Source organism: Myotis nattereri (assembly GCF_964212035.1).
Source record: "Myotis nattereri genome assembly, chromosome: X".
NCBI classification, from domain to species: domain Eukaryota; kingdom Metazoa; phylum Chordata; class Mammalia; order Chiroptera; family Vespertilionidae; genus Myotis; species Myotis nattereri.
In genome coordinates this window covers 103,537,635-103,558,267 of record NC_138078.1, presented here as the reverse complement: position 1 = coordinate 103,558,267, position 20,633 = coordinate 103,537,635, and positions in this window count along the sequence as shown.

Below are 20,633 nucleotides of genomic sequence, written 5' to 3'. Positions count from 1 at the left end.
AGCCTTTAACCAATACTAAAATGGCAGGAGACACACACATTGTTTCATCTCTTTTAATGCCCTTCTGTTGTGTGGTTTACCCAGGTCTTTTCGAGTAGCCTGGCTGGCTACACCATTCGGCAAAGCCCCAAAGTGTAGTAATGCTGTAATAACCAAATGGATACCTATAAGCCAGTCTTTGTGAGTGAAATCCCCAAATTGACAAAGCTCTGTGACTTGCTTTAGGAAGCAGATGCAAGAATAATAAGCATTTGTTGGTTCTGGAATGCCATTTCTCTTGTTTAATTGTAACGCATATACCCCAGTTAGATTATTCTCTGGAAAATGAATCCGGGTGGTTTAGAAAATCAGTTGTGCTACCAGTGACCATGCCTCCACATGGTTTGGCCAACTGTGAAGATGGGAGCGCTAGGGCTAGAAAGGCTTAAAAAAATACTGATGGCTTTCCTGGCCTGCAAGGCTCAGTGTTTGAGCTTCGACCTATGAACCACGAGGTAATGGTTCAATTCCCAGTTGGGGCACATGTCCGGGTAGGGGTCTTGATCCCTGGTATGGGGTGTGCATGAGGCAACCAATCAATGATTCTCTCTCATCATTGATGTTTCTATCTCTCTCCTTCTCCCTTCCTTTCTGAAACAAATAAACAAGCAAACAAAGCCACTGATGGCTTTTTGATGAGAGAACTGGGATGAGGAAGTATAACAGGAAATACTGTTGATAGATTTAGGAGGAGACCATTTGTTCTTTCAGGTATCTGGAGCGTCATTTAGGACCCTATAGGAAAACAGAATCCTAGTCAAACCTTGATCAACAGGAGTATGAGAGAGTGGACCTACTATTCTAAGGCAAATCAATCTCATAATTAGTTCAGCATCAGGGTACCTTGAATGCAGGGGCTAAAATGGAAATGAAAAATGGAATTTGAAGGTTATAGATGCAAAATGATCGCTGAGAGAAGAAGAAAGCTTTGAGAAAGATCTGACACCTGAAAATACCATTATAAATTTCTTATTTTACAAGAAGACAGTTTTCAAATGTGAATCAGATAATGTTTTAAACCAGGTAATAGCTTGGTCTGTGATAGGCCAGACCAGAAAGCATGGTCAAGGGTCAAAGAATCATGAAGATAATGACTCATCCTAGGTCAAGGAAGCCTAATTAATAAAGTTTACTAACCTCAGGCCTAAGTAGCAAACCTCAGCTTACTACTAACAAATCTGTTAAAAATAGTACCTCAAAAATCCTGAGACAACAATAGGATTTGATGGCTGTTTTTTCCTGTAGCTATTCCTGTTTTTATAGAAGTGTGTCTGAAGTTGTGTGGTCTTTTGAAAATTTTTTATCTTTATTGTTGAAAGTATTACATATGTTCTCCCCTCCCCATTGACCCCATCCACCACACCCCCAACCCCAGGCCTTCACCACACTATTGTCTGTGTGGATGGGTTAAGCATATATGCATATATAAGTTGTTTAGTTAATCTCTCCTCACCCACCCACCCACCCCTGCCTTCCCTCTGAGTTTTGTCAGTCTGTTCCATGCTTCAATGTCTCTGGATTTATTTTGTTCTAGTGATGTGCTAGGACTGGCTTGTACCAGCTCATAAGAGTGTGTATATATATACATATATCTTCCCAACTTCACTTTCATTGAGTTCAAGTTGGTAGCTTGAAATTGGCCATTGGTGGAGTATTTATAGCATGGGAATCAGCAAATGCCACAAGCAGCACTTTCTTGCTCACCCAAAACCAGTTATTAAATATTTATCAGCACACCACATCGAAGGTTAACACTATCAGTTCATCCCTCTGAGGTCAATAAGGAAACTCAACAAAAGAATTGTCAGTTCTGATTTTTATAAAAAAGAAATATCAGTTTAATTTCTAGGTTTTTTATCTCAAACTGAAACTATAGTATAGGCAAGGTGTACCTTCCCTATGCAACCTGCATGGGTGATAGGTCATGGAGTCTATGTGGTTTTACATTTCTAAGCATTTATTTGCGAACTTTCCAAATTTCAAGGGCAATGGGACTCTAGAAATGATTTAAGAAATAAATGACTCCCTCTTCTAAGACTAGAGCAGAACATACACCCACAGTAATAAGAAATTGTATTTATTTTTTTTAATTTTTATTGTTGAAAGTATTGTATAGGCCTTCATAGGTCTTCCTTTCACCCCCATTAACCTCTTCCAGCCTGTTCCCATCCCCCCCCCCCCCGCCCTCCACCCCCAGGCCTTCACCACTCCACTGTGTCCATGGGTTATGCATATATGCATAAAAGTTCATTGGTTGATCTCTTCCCACCCACCCTCCCCTGCCTTCCCTCTGTGAAATTGTATTTAAAAAAACAAAACAGCAACAACAAAAACAAAAGACCCAAGTAGCCCCCAAAGAAGAAGCAGCTCTGACAAAAGAGAAATAACTTAAAGTCTATGCTAACAAGATGGGGTTTGTGTTGGAGGTGATAAAAAATGTTATTGAATTAGGTATTGGTGGTGGGTTGCACAAATTTGTGAATATATGCAAAACAGACCACAATGTTCTATATTTTAAAAAGGTGTACATATGGTATGTGATTTATATCTTAGTAAAGTTTTCAGTAAAAAACTTGGGGTATACAAGAGAACAACATAAACACAGGCTTAAAGGAGAGTTAGCAGAGAAATACATTTTCATAGGTTTACCAAATATTTGGCTTATATTAATTGATAATGCATTACCTTTACAGATTCTAAAGAATGGTGAGGGTTGACTGGCACATTAACAAAGCTGAAATCAAGCAGTGTTTGTTCTTATTTCACTCCCCTCTTATTTTTCAAACCATTTCTTCTAACAATTAACATAATGTCTCTACTACACTCTATTGGTGTGGGTCTAAACCAGTGGTCAGCTTTATGTTTTTCTGTAGAAAGCCAGATAGTAAATATTTTAGACTTCATGGCTCATAAGATCTTTGCCACAACTACTCAACTCTACAGTTGTAGCATGAAAACAGCCATAGATGATACGCAAATTAATAAGTTGTTGTTTTGTGCCAATAAAACTACAAAAATAGGCAGCCTATTGGAGTTGCTGCATAGCTAATCCCTTGTCTAGACTGTGAAATGTAGTGGGAACATTGATTTTTTTTTTACTGTGTTTTTATTGTTGACACTATTACAGTTGTTCCCCATTTTCTCCCTTTTTTCCCACCTCCATCCAGCCCCCCCCCCCCCCCCCGCCGGCCATCACCACACTGTTGTCTGTGTTTTGCTACTATCTTCTTATTTTTTAAATTTAATTTTGTGTTCACTGTGGGAGAGGATAAATGATTACTGTTTTAAGCTCTTAAATTAGGGGTAATTTGTTACACAACCAGCATCACATTTTTAAAAATGACATGAACAGGTTGACTAGATCCCAGGTTCCTGTCCTAAACACCTGAAGTGATTATTTTTTATTGTTGACAGTATTACAGATGTCCCCCATTCCTCCCCTTTGCCTTCTTCCACCCAGCCCCTGTCCCCCCGCCCCTGGCCTTCACCACACTATTGTCAGTGTCCATGGGCTATGCATATATGTTCTGTGGCTAATCCCTTCACTCTTTCTTTCCTCCAATTTCCTCCATGCCCCTCCCCTCTGAGGCCTGTCGGTTTTTTCCCTGTCTCCATGCCTCTGGTTCTCTTTTGTTTGTCAGTTTGGCAGTTTATTTTGTTCATTATATTCCACATATGAGTGAGAGCATGTGATACTTGTCTTTCTCTGACTGGCTTATTTTGCCTAGTATAATACTCTCCAGTTCCCCCCATGCTGTCTGAGAGGGTAAGGGAGACATCTTTTTAAATGTACTACATCTTTTTTAGCCATTTGTCTACTGATGGGCACTTGGGCTATTTCCAGATCTTGGCTACTATAAATGACTCTGCTATGAACATAGGGGTGCATACATTCTTTCTGATTGGTGTTTCAGGATTCTAAGGATGTATTCCCAGAAGTGGGATCACTGGGTCATTTGCTTGGGAAATTCTATTGTATAGACCAGTGTTTTGTGAATTAAGGGTGGGGGTGGGCATATGTATCAGAATCACCTGTCACAATATCTTGTCTTTGCAGGATCTCTTATTCAAGGCGGATCAAAGACAGAAATGTGGCATTCCCTAGGTCCATGACCAATACCCATTTAAGCATTATTATAAATATTTTATATTATCTCATTAATTCCTTACATAAATTACAAGAAGTGTTCAGTTCTCAATCTTTCCCACATGCTCTTTTGTATGCAGGACTGAAGAGTATTTTTATGTGGAAAAAAAAAACCAAGAGCGACAAGATGCAAGCAATTTTTTTTCTGAATGTTCATCCATTATATTAAAAACAGAAAACAAAACTTTACCCAATAAATTTTATGATTATTTAGTATGCATTTAAGTTTCCATATTATTCAACTTAAGGTAACTGAAGGCATATAAAATAGACGATAAAAAATGGCAAGTAAAATTTAGCTTTTCTTAGATCTGCAAATAGTAATCAGTTTCCCTAATGACAAGGGCAGCCACTAAGCAAAGGACAATATTTACTTTTGCATAAAGTGGAAGCAACTATTTTCTTATGTCAAAAAATTTAGCCATATTTCACACACAGTTATTATGCATATGTTAATATTGATTTATTTTTTTAATTAAATCTTTATGGTTCAGATTATTACAGTTGCTCCTTTTTTCCCCCCAATAGCTCCCCTCCACCCAGTTCCCACCCCACCTTCTGCCCTCCCCCCCACCCACTGACCTCATCCATAGGTGTACAATTTTTGTCCAGTCACTTCCCGCACCCCCCACACCACTTTCCTCCTGAGAATTGTCAGTCCACTCCCTTTCTATGCCCCTGATTCTATTATATTCACCAGTTTATTCTGTTCATCAGATTATTTATTCACTTGATTTTTAGATTCACTTGTTGATAGATATGTATTTGTTGTTCATAATTTGTATCTTTACCTTTTTCTTCTTCTTCCTCTTCTTAAAGGATACCTTTCAGCATTTCATATAATGCTGATTTGGTAGTGATGAACTCCTTTAGCTTTTTCTTATCTGTGAAGCTCTTTATTTGACCTTCAATTCTGAATGATAGCTTTGCTGGGTAAAGTAATCTTGGTTGTAGGTTCTTGCTATTCATCACTTCGAATATTTCTTGCCACTCCCTTCTGGCCTGCATAGCTTCTATTGAGAAATCAGCTGACAATCTTATGGGTACTCCCTTGTAGGTAACTGACTGTTTTTCTCTTGCTGCTTTTAAGATTCTCTCTTTGTCTTTTGCTCTTGGCATTTTAATTATGATGTGTCTTGGTGTGGTCCTCTTTGGATTTCTTTTGTTTGGGTTCTCTGTGCTTCCTGGACTTGTAAGTCTATTTCTTTCACCATGTAGGGGAAGTTTTCTGTCACTATTTCTTCAAATAGGTTTTCAACATCTTGCTCTCTCTCTTCTTCTGGCACCCCCATAATTCGGATGTTGGTACGTTTGAAGTTTTCCCAGAGGCTCCTTACAATATCTTCATATTTTTGGATTCTTTTTTCTTTTTGTTTTTCTGGTTGGGTGTTTTTTGCTTCTTCGTATTTCAAATCTTTGACTTGATTCTTGCAATCATCTAGTCTGCTGTTGGATCTCTGTATATTATTCTTTATTTCAGTCAGTGTATGCTTAATTTCTAGTTGGCCCTTTTTCATATCCTCAAGGGTCTCACTAGATTTATCAAGGATCTCCCTAAATTTATTGGCAGTTTCTAGAAAATTCTTGAAAAACCTTATACCCATAGTTTTGAACTCTTTATCCAATAGTTTGTTTTCCTCCATTTCTGTCATTTGTGACCTGTTTCTTTGTCTCTGCATTTTGGCTGCTTCCCTGTGTTCATAGAGTGGCTTTCTGTGCTAAGTGTCCTATAGGGCCCAGTAGCTCATCCTCCCCAATTACCTGTGGTGGACAGTCCTGGTGCACCCCTTTGTGGGCTTTGTGCACAGTCTTGTTGTAGTTAAGCCTTGATTGTTGTAGGTATCACTGGGAGGAAGTGACCTCGAGGCCAATTAGCTGTGAGAATCAGCTGTGTCTACGGTGGGAGAACTTCTGTGTTAGAGACACCCTTATGGGGCAAGACTTGCTTTAATGGGGCTTTGGTGCTCACTGAGTCTGCCCCCTGAGTGTGTCCTTTATGGATCTGAGGAGTTGTAATCTGGATGGTCCCACTCTGACCACTGGGTACACTGGCTCTTGGATCTCTAAGGAGGTGCTAATTTAGACTCTGCCTGAGGCTACCCAGCAGGAGCTATGGAGAGATCTTCAGATTCCTCTTCTTTGTTTGGGGTTTGGAGGTGCCCAGATGAGGCTGAGCTATGAAGCAATGCATGCTGCTGTGGGGCCTTGGTCCTTCTTTTGGATGTTCTGGGTCTTTCTGATCCAGCTGCAGTTTGTTAGGTAATTTTAGATTGCAAAAGGCCAGGCCATTCATATGCAAAAGCTCTGCACACAGCTTGGGTGGGGCGGGGTCTCAGGGAATCAACAGGGTGGAGCAAACAGCTATGGCTGTTCCTCAGCCCTGCCCTAAGAGGCCCCAGGTCTCAGAGTCTCCCGGTAGTCACTGCAAGCACCTCTGAGAGAAAGCCACCCTAGAGTTCTGCCTGATGCCAAACAGACCAGTTTCTCCCCATATGAGTCTGGGTCCCCAGAGACTTGCCTGTAATTGGAGTTCATAGCAGTCAGGAGCTTTTGTCTCCCTCCTGATTGAAAAAGACAACCTTGTCCTTAATTGTCATCCCTTTCCACGTGCGCCTCCATACCTCTGCACTTTACATCTGCACCTCCTCTGAGTCTCAGTGTGCTTTTCTCTTTCCTTCTAGTTGTAGAATTTCCACTCAGCCAGCCTTCCTGTGGTTCTGGGTGATGTCTGTTTTGTCTTTTAGTTGTATTTTTGAAGTGGTTGTGCAAGGCAGCAATTTCAGCTATTTACCTATGCCACCATCTTGATTTCCTCTAATATTGACTTATTTTTATTGAGAGAGGGTTTGGCATTTCTCTTTACATAGCCCTATATCTGAAGCAGTGATTCTTTTTTTTTAACTCTTTTTTTTAAATATATTTTATTGATTTTTTACAGAGAGGAAGGGAGAGAGATAGAGAGCCAGAAACATCGATGAGAGAGAAACATCGATCAGCTGCCTCCTGCACATCTCCTACTGGGGATGTGCCCGCAACCCAGGTACATGCCCTTGACCGGAATCGAACCTGGGACCTTTCAGTCTGCAGGCCGACGCTCTATCCACTGAGCCAAACCGGTTTCGGCTGAAGCAGTGATTCTTAAGGGTACACCAACTGAGAAATTATAAAGTTATCTCAGGAGATTACACTGTCAAAAGTCTGACATTCCACTTAAGGAGTCCTCTCTCACTCCCCCCAAAAAACTGTCATAGTAAGCCATTATCGCAGATGGGAATGCGGTTTATCAGTGTGTAGGGAAAGTAAAAAGTGCTTAAAAACTGATGATCAATAATAGCAAGGCTGACAAATGTACGCATGCATGGATATAAGGCTATATCACGGATAAAAGACAGGATGCTTGCTTGAGAAGAAACATATTAACTCATAAAATAATCAGGATACAATGAATGTGTTAAACTGCTAGTTCACATTTTAAATTATTGCCACAAAATTCTAGAAAACAGGCCTGATAACCTTTATAGCATTCTGGGAAAGGAAGTGGGCCATTATAGAAGCAAAGTTACTTTGGATCAATCTTGTATGCTGTTTTAAGTTAACCTAGTTGCCCTTCATCCTTCCAACTCATTTTGTTCAGCAAAGTTATCTGTTCACAAGGTATCCTGGAAATGAGACACATATGCAAACAAACAAACAAACAAACAAAACACACCTGATTTCCCCCCCCCACACACACACACACACGAATACTAGTATAAGGTAGAAAGTGATAAGTTTCCCAAAATAAATATGGAGTGTCAGGGACATTCATAGGTGGGAGAGATGAAATTACGTTGGAGCAGAGTGTCAGGCAAGCTTCATTAATCTCTAGACCTCTCAGCTCCTTTCCCAAGCACTAAAGCAGTTATTGATGTTTTGGGATAAGTTAGACACTGACTTTTGGCAGTACTGCTATTTTTTAAAAAATGTATTATTAAGCCTTCTCAGTGTGTGATTTTTGGTTTCTTAAATGTGAACTTGTTACATTTTGGAGCCATAAATTTCTCTGTTGGAGTGCCTTACCCATTAGACAGTGGAAATTATTTTGGGAAAAGAGGTTATTCTGTTTTACTCAGTTCAGGCATGTGTTTTCTGAGTCTTTTCAATGCACATATATCTGCTACCCAATATGTATAGTGGAGATAGTTTAGGGCTTTGGGGGAAAGTTAGGGAGAACCACTATTCCTCAGCAGGCATTCGGGCAGCAGATGCAGAAGTGAGACTGTTATGTGGGCACTCCTGTACACACGGGTGCGCACACGCACACACACGCACACACACACACACGCACACACACACACAGCTGACTTGGCAGCTGTGAGCATGGGGGTGGGGGGACTTATTGCCTGTTAAGCCAAATCAAGTGCCTGCAAGTCTCAGGCTGGATTGAAGCCTCCAGCGTGTTTGGAGTTAATTCCCATTAGGTTGGACTCCGCCCCTCTCTCCCAAAGGTAAAGCAGGGTTTTCAGGCAACCCTGCAAAGAGCAGCTGGGATTCCCATCCCCTTCTGACAAGCTGTAAGGAGAAGTTGTTTCTCAGATCTGAGTTTGAAGAGAGGAAACAAGTCAATCAGCCTTCGTGGCCAGAAGGTAAATTTGCAGCTTGGGCCAAATGCAATTGAAACAGCTGGATAAAAACTGCTTTGCTCTCCCCTTGCTCAGCCTCCTCCTCCCCTTCCTTTCCCAGGCTTCCCGTCCTTTCATCTCACAGCTCAGAGAAGCTGTTTCTTCCCAAAGGCAGCCTGGTACATTTTTGCTTCCATATAGTTTGTTGTTTGCACAGAGGCTAAACGGAATCAGGGCTGGGTTCCTATTTCATATTGACGTGGTTTGAGGACCTAAGGGTTAAATGCTAGTTGGTTTCCCCAGAAGAATTGGTAACTTGAGGAGAGGAAGTGCATGTCTCTGGGAGTGGACAGAGGGATTTTGTTCTGACTTGTCTGTGGAAGTAAAAGCGGATCTGGTTTGCTGATGTGCTGGGGTTGATCTCTTAGACTTGCCTAAACTGGGGCTATGAGACTGAAATGGGGTAATGGCGTTAAACTGAAATGCAGATGTTGAAATCAGTTGAGGCTAGAAATAAAAGAATGCATTCACTCAGTAAATATTTGTGAGTTCTTAACTATGTGCCAAGCATGATGACTTCCAGAAAACCTGAGATAGTTTAACTATAAATCCGTTCTTGAAAGAACACTGGGCCAAGTGTTTCCATTTTGTGGTGAAAAACTGAAAGCAGAATGAAGACTAGGAGTGAGGAGAAATTACTTAGAGTGTTTGGGGAAACAGAGGGGGAGGGGAGTGATGTTCTACTTCTTAGATGAACTCAAGTCTTCTCTGATACTTATGGGAAATGGGTATTCTCTGGTAGGGGAGAGAATTGACAGTTATCCTAGTGTTAGGTTGACCACAGATATTACTTCACTCTAACTTTACATTCTATTATCTCATTTTATAGAGGAAACTGAACCTCAGAGGTTTTAAGTGATCCTCTCAAGTTCATAGAACCTATAAGGGACAGACCTCAAGACTCTACCAGATCTGATTCCAAACTCTTGGCTCTTTCCCACTAAAACAGTATTTCTCAATCATTAGTTCCCATCAGAATCGATTGAGGATTAAAAAAATCCAAATCCCATAAGTTCTAATTTAGTGAATATGAGAAGGAATGTAATACTCTGCATTTTGAATAAGCATTCAAAGTGATTCTGGTGCAGAGGGTCTAGAGCCCCATTCTGAGAAACAGTCAATATGCCATGCTGCCTCTCATGTCTGCTGAAGTGGCCGGAGAAGCATTTAGCTCACCTTCTTCCTACACTGTCCAGGTTCACTGAATGGAGGTGGTTAACTGTGATGGCATTTTATTCCCAGTTGAGGCCATGGTTAGAGGGACTACTGGGCCAACAATAGCAGAGCTGGGGCTGGAGCTTAAACAAGTGAGTAGATGGTTTACCAGTTAGCTCATTGCTGATAGTGCTTAACAATGTCTTGCCAAAGTAGGCCTGTAGGAATAGTTTCTAACTTGTATAGGGTATGACACCCCTAGCCAATCAATTAAGCACTGAAGATAGTGGTACCTGTCAATCCAGAGTAATAACTGCGAAGATCTCCAATTGGCACCCTACTTTCCAAAGCAGAAGCTCAATGAACAGCATTTTTTTTTTTCATGGAAGGGAGAAGGTCATATGAAATTTAGAGACATCATTCTAATCCCTACTTTTCTAACCTCAGACTCTAGAGCAAGAGAATAGCTCAGGGCCTGATATGGAGGATCTTTCTTAATTAAAAAAAATATTTTTGTTGTGTTTAGAGAGGAAGGGAGAGGGAGAGAGAGATAGAAACATCAGTGATGAGAGAGAATCATTGATTGGCTACCTCCTGCACACCCACCACTGGGGAGCCAGCCAGAAACCCAGGCATGTGCCCTGACCAGGAATCAAACCATAACCTCCTGGTTCATAGGTTGCCGCTCAACCACTGAGCCATGCTGGCCAAGCTGGAGGTTTTTTTTTCTTTCCTGTGTTTTTTTAAAGTAAAATTGTCAAATGCTTTCATTAAATTTTGTGTGTGTTTTTCTTTATTTATTAAGGTATTATATATGTGTCTTTATCCCCTCATTACCCCCCACCCCCCACTCTGCCCTCACCCCCCTGTTGTCTGTGTCCATTGGTTAGACTTATATGCATACATACAAGTCCTTTAGTTGAACTATCCCTCTTACCCCCACCCTCCCCTACCTTCCCTTTAAGGTTTGATGGTCTGATTGATGCTTCTCTGGATCTGGATCTGTTTTTGTTCATCAGTTTATGTTTTTCATTGTATTCCATAAATGAGTGAGATCATGTCATATTTATCTTTCTCTGACTGGCTTATTTCACTTAGCATAATGCTCTCCAGTTCCATCCATGCTGTTGCAAATGGTAAGAATTGCTTCTTTTTTCTGAAGTGTAGTATTCCATTGTGTTATGGACTCTTCATCTCTGCATGGCCAACTTGATTGTTTGCAATTGACCTTCTAGGTTGTCAATGACTCGATGGTCCTCTCTCTCTATTTACTCTCTCGCTTCTTGTCTTCTAATGCCTTAACTGCTTGTGATCATCCCCACCTCAGGATGAAAATAAATAAATAAACAAGTCCAACACAGTTTTGCTAGTCTTTATACCCTAGGAAAAAATGAAAAAGAAGGAGAAAGCTTAGAAAGAGGATAGCAAGTATGAAAGCTGAGGAATTTGAAAGATAAGGCTTAAATTAAAAGTGAGGTCTTCTTAAGCAGAGAATAGTAGAATGATGGTTGCCAGGGGTTTGGTGGAGGGGAAAATGAGGAATTGTTGCTCAATGGGTGCAAAGTTTTAGTTAGGCCATTGAATTAATTCTAGAGATCTTCTGTTCAACTTTGTGTCTATAGTTAATAATACAGTGTTGTGTACTTTAAAATATGTTAAGAGGATAGATCTTATGTTAAGTGCTCTTAATACACACACACACACACACACACAGGACTTTTTGAAGGTTATGAATATGTTTAGAGCCTTAATTGTATTCATGGTTTTATAGATATAGGCATATGTCTAAACTCATTGAGATGTATATTTTAAATATGTACATATTTTTCATATAGCAATTATACCCCAAAAAAGCTTGAAAAAAGTGAAGTGTTCTTCAAGTTGTGGATATACAAATGGGAAATAAAGCCTTTGGTGTAGCTACATCATGATATGATTTCAGGCATAGCAGAACCTGAGGCAACTCTCTTTGTGAAGATACACAGAGAAGGGGAAACTTCCAAGGGACTCTGGTGGCAGTAAGTGAAGGGATAAATTATTGGGAAGTAGAAATAAATCCCATTTGAGGTTGTGTCTGAAACAGGCTACTTATATACCCAACTTGACACAAGGAGGCACATTGGGCAAAGACATTTTTCTGGAACAGGACTCTATTTGTGCACTGGAAACATATGCCTGTTTATCTTGTTCATTTCCTAGGGAAGTCTCAACACTGAGTATTTGTAACAGGGTTGGCACGTAGGCAATGCATACTATCTGGGGGCGTGAGTAGAAAGGCCTGTTCATATTTCTTTGCCAAAATCAGTGACAACAAAGCAGCTCCTTGCAGACCAGTCTGAACCAGCAGTCTTACAGCCATGTTTTCCTCAGCAGCTGCATATCAGAGACTCCTTTTCTGACCACTTCATGTTCTGGTCATTAATTTGCTGGCTGTTTTGCCTAGGCCCTTGGTAAGGTATTGCTTTCTTTAACTCAGAAGTTGTATGGCAAGCTCAAGTGGGAACAAAAGGATTTTTAGTCTTCTGTGGGGACTGGGGAGGAGGCTAGGTAGAGGAATGATTTGGTTCATTTTTCTCCACCAAGAAAAATATAAGCGCAATGCCTCCAGTTTTACTGATGAGAAATAAGTGCCCACAGTGAGTAGGTACACACAAGAGTGCAGAGGTAAGAACAAATGATTAAAGACTGGGCAATGAGTCACCGCAGGGAGAGTTAGAATACTCACTTTTGGGGAAAAGTGCCAACAGTAAGCTACAGCAATCATAGTTGATGAAGGGCTCTCATCTGGAGGACAGTGGCCAACCTCTTCTCCATTCCCTCTGAGGACCTGACCAGAGGAATTGTCATAAATTTCAGCAGAAAATGTTTAAAATGAGACATAAATAATTCTTGACAGCGAGAATTGTTAAGCTTCTGAGAAAAAAATGTAGTCTTTTTCTTTAGAGTTCTTTAAAAGCAACCATTTGACATAAACAGGTTAGGTGGGTTTCCTGACTCATAGTTTGAAGTGATCTCTACCCATGATCTGTGTTAGAATAACTACCATATCTCCAAAGTAGTGAACAGTAGTCTTTAGTAAGAATAGTAAATTCAGAACAGATTTTGTGCTTTCACTCTGGTTGTTACAACTTTCTGGCCACTCTCACTGCTTCTCATATAACCACTCTCAGAAACAGGCATGTAAGCCATTTAGGTGATGAACAAACTAATATATGAGGGGCCATGTAACACCAAAGAAAGAGGGTCAATAACAAATCTATTAATAACTTTTTACTGGGCCAATTAGTATAACCACATTGTGAATTCTTGATTTCTGAAATCCAGTGTAGCTAGACATTCTAGGACATGGAAACAAAGCTATTGCATATATGAAATATACAAGAAGAATCCTATCTAATAAAAGAGAAACATGCAAATTGACCATAACCCCGACACCCTTCCCATTGGCTAATCAGCAGGATATATGCAAATTAACTGCCAACCAAGATGGAGGCCGGCAGCCAGGCAGCTGAAGTGAATAGGAGGCTTGCTTGCTCCAGTGACGGAGGAAGCCAAGGTTCCCCGCCTGCCGCTGCCAGCCTCTGAGCTGCAACTCTAAGAAACATTGTTGCAAATATAGAAGCTAAATATTCCTCAGAAACCTGCTTTCAGCCAGCCGGGCTTCAGCCAGCAGGATTGCAACAGTGTTACAATTATAGAACAAACGCAGATACCTGCTTTCAGCAGCTGAGGCCTCAGAGCTGCAGCTGGGTCTCACAGCTAAAGCCAGCTCTCAGCTCCAGTGACAGCCATAGAAGGTAAATAAATCCCAGAATAAAAAAAGAAAAAGAAAAAAAGGAGAGGTTGGGAGTCTCAGTTGCCTGCCAGCCTGAAAACAGCCCTCAGCCCCTCACCCAGACTGGCCAGGCACCCCAGTGGGGACCCCCACCCTGAAACAACAAGATGGCGGCTAATTTGCATACTGAAGGCAGGTGGTAGTGGGCAAGGCTGTCTGCGGTCTGGGACCGGATCTGTGACCCTGCTGGGTGGGGAGCAGTGCTTGAGGCTGTCCACGGTCTGGGACCCGGATCCATGACCTGGTGGGTGGGGGGCAGTGCTTGAGGCTGTCCTCGGTCCGGACCCGGATCCATGACCTGGCAGGCGGGGGGCACCACGGGAGGCTGTCCGTTGTCCCGAACCTGGATCTGTGACTCTGCCAGGCGGGGGGCAGTGCTTGAGGCTGTCGGTGGTCTAGACCCGGATCCGTGACCTGGCAGGTGGGGGGGAGTGCTTGAGGCTGTCGGTGGTCTGGGTCCCGGATCCATGTCCTGGTGGGTGGGGGGCAGCACTTGAGGCTGTCTGCAGTCCCGGGACCCGGATCCATGACCCTTCCTGGCGGGGCGGCAGCTTGCAAAGGGGCGGATCGGCCGGGGTTGGGCAGGGCAGGACGCCTGGCTTCCGCCCAGCCCCAGTCACTCTGGGCAGGTGAGCAGCGCAGAGAGCCTCTGGACAGGGGAGGCAGGCCGGTGGAGGGTGGCCTGTACTCCCCACATGGCAGTGGTGACAGCTGTGAGTGTGCCAAGCGGAGCCTGCAGGCTGAGCTGAAGTAGCGCCTCCAGGCCATCAGCACCCAGGAGTGGCTGCACAAGATCCGCCTCCTGGCCCAGAAGGTGCAGGATCGCAGGGACAGCCACCGTGGCGGGCCAGACTGACGTCCTCCTGGCCGCACTACGGGGGTTTGCGGATCTGCAAAGCCAGAGGCCTCCGGTGTGCACATCCCCCCCTGGCGTACGAACATCCCCCAGCACACTGTCACCCTCCCAGGCCTGCAACAGTTGCAAACCAAGGCGTGCACAAGTTCCCCCTGCCTCTCCACCGCACTTCCATCAACCCAGCATTCCTAACACCCCCACAGGATGTGCACACATCCCCTCTGATGCACTCACATCCTTTGGAGAGTGTCTGGGTGTTCTGGGTGCTGAGAGTGGGCGCCTGTGAGATGACAGTGAGAGGGCGGAGTGGTGATGCCCTGTTCCCATGGAGGCCAGTGCAGCTACGAGATCACCTCTGGGGGGTTAATGCAGGTGCTGAGGCAGGAGCAGGTGCAGACAGACACACCTGGTAGGCACGGGCGGCCCTCGCTGAGGTGCCTTCGGTCAGCGTTCAAGATCAAGAACCCAGAGGTGGAGAGGAATTCCATCCTCTCAGTGAAACAGTGGGATAGTTGGGGCGACTGTAGAGGAGGAATGTGCACTTTGGGTGCCAGCACCCATGAGCGAAGGCTGCCCTGACTGAGCCTCGCTTGCTTGGGGCCTAGTGCACTCCTGCCGGGCAGCGGGTGACAGGACGTGCTTTTCCGAATTAATGAGAGAAAACGTTGATTCTCCTGCTGCCCACGAAGGTGGAAAGTGAAGTGGGGAGACATGTGGGGAGTGAGCGAGGTTCCCCGTCTTGGGGCTCCAAATCTGCTGTTGGTTTCTTTTACCACTGACTAGAGATATACAGGGTGTCCCCCCAAAATGTATACACACTTTGAATACCTACTAATTCCAATGGTTTTAAGCATAAGAAAGAAACAACAATGGAGCTGTTATCTGTTAAAAGTGTGGGCAAAAACGTAGTTGGACATTCCCTGAGGGGTCTCAGATTGGAGAGGGTGAAGGCCAGACTGAGGGGCCCCTTTCCTCCCCCCACCCCTGTACCCCAGTGCACGAATTTTGTGCACCGGGCTACTAGTAAAGATATAAAGAAGCACATATGCCCTAATCGGTTTGGCTCAGTGGATAGAGCGCCAGCCTGCGGACTGAAGGGTCCCGGGTTCAATTCTGGTCAAGGGCATGTACCTTGGTTGTGGGCACATCCCCAGTAGGGGGTGTGCAGGAGGCAGCTGACCGATGTTTCTCTACCATCGATGTTTCTAACTCTCTATCCCTCTCCCTTCCTCTCTGTAAAAAATCAATAAAATATATTTTTCAAAAAAGAAGCATATAATTATTTGTGATTTTTAAAATTATTTTTTTGGTTAATCCTCTCCTGGGGATATTTTCCCCATTGATTTTTAGAGAGAGTGGTAAGGAGGGTGGAAGGGAGATAGAGAGAGACAGAGAAACACTGATGTGAGAGAGAAAGATCAATTGGTTGCCTCCCCCATGCACCCCAACTGGGGCCTGAGATAGAATCTGCAACCCAGTACATGCTCCTGACTGGGAATCAAACCTGAGACCCTTCAGTGCATAGGCCAAGGCTCTAGCCACTGAGCAACACCAGCCAGGATGATTTTTATTTATGTGAGAGCAAAGACTTAGCTAGTTCCTGTGAGTAAACTTGGCTTGCTTTGGAGGGACTAAGGGAAGTTACTCCATTGCGGATTATACAGAAACTGAAAGCATTTACTTGAATGCACTTTTCTATCTGACACAGGTATCAATGAGCATGCACAGACTCCACACAGCCCGTTGCTTCTCTATCTAGCCATAGAAGAAGCTGGGCTGGGGCTTATTTTGTGTTCAGAAAACACTGAGCCATTGGATCTCTGAGATCTCTTTCTTGACTGCATAAGGTCAAGTCTATGATTCACAAAGGTTTACATTCAAAATATATAGGCTTTATCCCTCCATTGTTTAATTCTGTGATCACTTTTAACTCTTACTAGTATTGCTTGAATCCTGCAGAGAGAACATTGGCAAATCAAGTGTGACAGTGATTTTCAACGTGCTATCCATGGGCGGTGCTGGTTCACCACCCCTCTAGTCCTAGAGGGACATCCAAGTTTGGGACATTCCTAGTTTTATCACTGAAAGTCCCATATCCCAGGAAACTCCTTAGTCCCAGGCAAACTGGAATGGTTGGTCATCCTAGTCCTAAATGAAATAAGGACAATGAGTTTTTCCTAATGTTGAACATACTTAATTTAAATTTTGAGAGCCAATAAGTTTTTCTAAAACTAAATATATTTAATTTATACTGAATTTTGTGATCCTGCCTTCCCAAATCTTGGTTTAAAATACCATTTAAAAAATAAAATTATGGTGACAGTGGTTGGTAGTGTTCTAATATTTTTATTAAAGTATTTTGATATACAATATGATATTAGTTTCAGGTGTACAACATAGTGACTCTACATTTATATGTCTTATAAAGTAATCACCACAATATGTCTAGTAACCATCTGTCACTGTACACACTTATTGTGATATTATTGACTATATTAACTATGCTGTACATTACATCCTCATGACTTATTTTATAACTGAAATTTGTACTTCTTATTTCCATCCACCTATTTCAGCCATCTTCCCACCCCCACTCATGTGGCAACCATCGCTTTTTTCTCTATATCTATGAGTCTGGTTCTGTCTTGGTTTGCTTTTTCATTTTTTAAGTACATAAAGGGTGTCCCAAAATTCACACAAGAAGTAATTTTGATAGAAAACACAGGTTTATAATTCAAAATTGTAAATTTTTTATTGATTCATAAAGTATACAGTATAGGGTTATGTATGGAATAGGATATCGGGTAAATGGCCTCCATGGCTTTGCTGGGACATACGCAAATGGATTATGGAACAACAACAAGTGAATGCTGATTTTTCAAACAAAATCATCTTCAGCGATGAGGCTCATTTTCATCTTGATGGCTTGATTAATCGACAAAATTGTCTCATTTGGGGTTCAGAAAATCCATGAGTGATTGTTGAAAAACAAATGCATCCACAACGTGTCACTGTTTGGTGTGGATTTTGGGCTGGAGGCATCATCGGACCATTCTTCTTTGAAAATGCAGCTGCTGAAGCAATAACAGTTAATGGTGCTTGCTATCATGACATGATAATCCATTTACCTGATATGCTATTCCATACATAACCTTATACCAGTGATGGTGAACCTTTTGAGCTTGGGTGTCAGCATTTTGAAAAACCCTAACTTAACTCTGGTGCTGTGTCACATAGAGAAATTTTTTGATATTTGCAACCATAGTAAAACAAAGACTTATATTTTTGATATTTACTTTATATATTTAAATGCCATTTAACAAAGAAAAATCAACCAAAAAAATGAGTTCACGTGTCACCTCTGAGATGCGTGTCAGAGGTTCGCCATCACTACCCTATACTGTATACTTTATGAATCAATAAAAAAATGTACAATTTTTAATTATAAACCTGTGTTTTCTATCAAAATTATTTCTTGCGTGAATTTTGGGACACCCTTTATAAGTAAAATCATATGGTATTTGTCTTTCTTTGTCTGACTTACTTCACTTAGCATAATACCCTCAAGGTCTGTGCATGTTGTTGCAAATGGCAAGATTTCCTTCTTTATTTTACTGCTGAATAATATTTCATTGTATATATGTGTGTGTGTGTGCATCTTCTTTATACCATAAAGTATCAATAGTATTGTAGTTTTTTAAACAGCTTGATTTGTCACAGATGACATAAGCTTATGTCAGAACCCCTCCTTTTATTTCTAGTATAGTATAAGTACTCTCACTGATATAGTTCCTTTCTCTTCCTTGAGTTCTCTGCCCTTCTATTGGTTGTCATACTGGGACTTTTGGTCTTCAGGTGATGACAGTCATGGAGGACATATGCGGTTAGTTCTGACTACAATTTCTGAGCTTGAAACAACTTATGTTCTTGTTCTGTTGCTTTATACACTGCTTAGAGAGAGTGGCCTTCCTATTTCTTACCATCTCTGTCTTCCCCTCTAATTTTTTCCCACCCTTAAACATTTTTTTTCTTGAAATTCTGTATGAGAGATCATAGAAGCGTTTAATTGTAATACTTTTGGGGTCATGAGGGAGAATATGGAGGAAGGTTTCTTAGCTTTCTGATCCTCAATTTGATCATTTGTAAATTGGGGTTAATACCTTTCTTACCAACCTAAGGAGATTGTTGGACAGAGCGAATGAAATAATGGACTTGGAAGGGACTGTGATGATGCAGCCGCAGATGTTTATCAGCTTGTTTCCTCTCATTCTCTGGCCTGGGCTTTTTCACCAGGAAGTGAGTCCACAGCAGAGGGCTGCTTGCATTTTTCATAATCTTACCAACTCTACTATAACAAGCAGAGGCATGACCTCATTGTGGCCAAGCATACTTGCTTTCTAGCAGTAATTACTCATAACGAGTTTCACTTCTCCTCCTGTTGACTTTCCATCCCTCATCACATCTTTCTCTCATTCCCCGCGCCCCCCCTCCCCCATTCTCAGGCACAAAGCCTCATTCCCAGGGGCCCAGCTCAGGGCACTTTCTTCCCAAGCCCTAACATTCCAAACTAAGCACCTGCAATTTATGATCTCTGTTCCCTTGCAGCACAAAACACATAGCACACAATACATATGTATCAAGAGAGGAATTGCAGTGGAGTGAAAATAGAACATTATACTAAGACTCAAATAACTGGGCTGTGGTCTGGCCTGTGTATCTCACTAGCCCTTTACCCTTGGGTAAATCACTTCCTTTCTGTGATTCCATCTGTAAGTGATGGGTGTGTGTGTGTAGAAAAGTACTGGCCCAGAAATTTGCAGATCAGGTTTCTTATTCTGGCGTTATTGCTTGCCTACTTACTCTGTGACCTGGGAGAAATCATTTCCCCCTTTACTGGGCCATAATCCTTCATATGTAAAACAAGAAGGTTGAATTAGGTGATTCATTAAGGTCCCAGCCAAACTGGAAATTGGATGCTTTTATGAAATGAGTTCCATTAAATAAACATTACTTGGAGTGCCTACTCTGTGTCAGGCACTATATGATGGTAGTTGAAATTATGACTGGGAACAGTCCTGAGACCCTGAGTACAATTGCTGCTTGCTCCTCACTGTCACAGATTGGACCCGTAGGCCAGTTCCTATACTTTTCTTGCCTTGGGTCTTCCACCCTTGAACCCCTCTTCCACCACCTCTAACTTTAACCAGTAATGATGAAACATAGAGGAACTTCTGAAACATACTCCACCATTTACCTGCTGGAGACATTCACAGTGCTGTCATCAAGATCTAGTGTGGTCTCTGGCTGCCCTAATTGAGAAACAGGCCAGTAAGCAATGACAGATTAATGGAATTGGGAGGAAAGTGGTTGATGTTTGACAGCTGGGTCTGTGAAAGTCATTTGTGAGCTGGGCTGAGGAGATTAGATCTAAAAAGACTCTTAGCACCTCGAATCTGAGATAACTTGTTCCAAAGACACCTTGAAAGGTCCCTGTAACTACATCTTCTTGCTGCCAGGCAGGGGACACCTGATAAAAGATGAGAAGCTTCCTTGGTTATATTAAGGAAAGGAAGAGGTAGCTTTTCTTAGTAATCAGTCTAGAGTTAAACAGCCCTCAATGGTTAGAAAGTTGCCTCACATTTTGATTTTGGGACAAAATGACTGAATGGTATTACTCAGTGATAAGCATAGAGTGTGTGATTAGGCATCCTTTATTTTATTCTACCCATTTCAACCTGGCTGATGCATCCTTGTGAAAAGCCAACATGAACGCACTATTGGACATTCTACCTAGGTCAAGTGGACACATCCTGCAACTCCATGGTGAGCTTTTCTTCTCTCTTCTCCCTTGTATTAAGAGCAGGCTCTGTGAGTTGTTTTCCTTCGTCCTTCTCTCACTGAAAACAACTTGGTTTCTGACCCTCTTGAGATATCACCGCC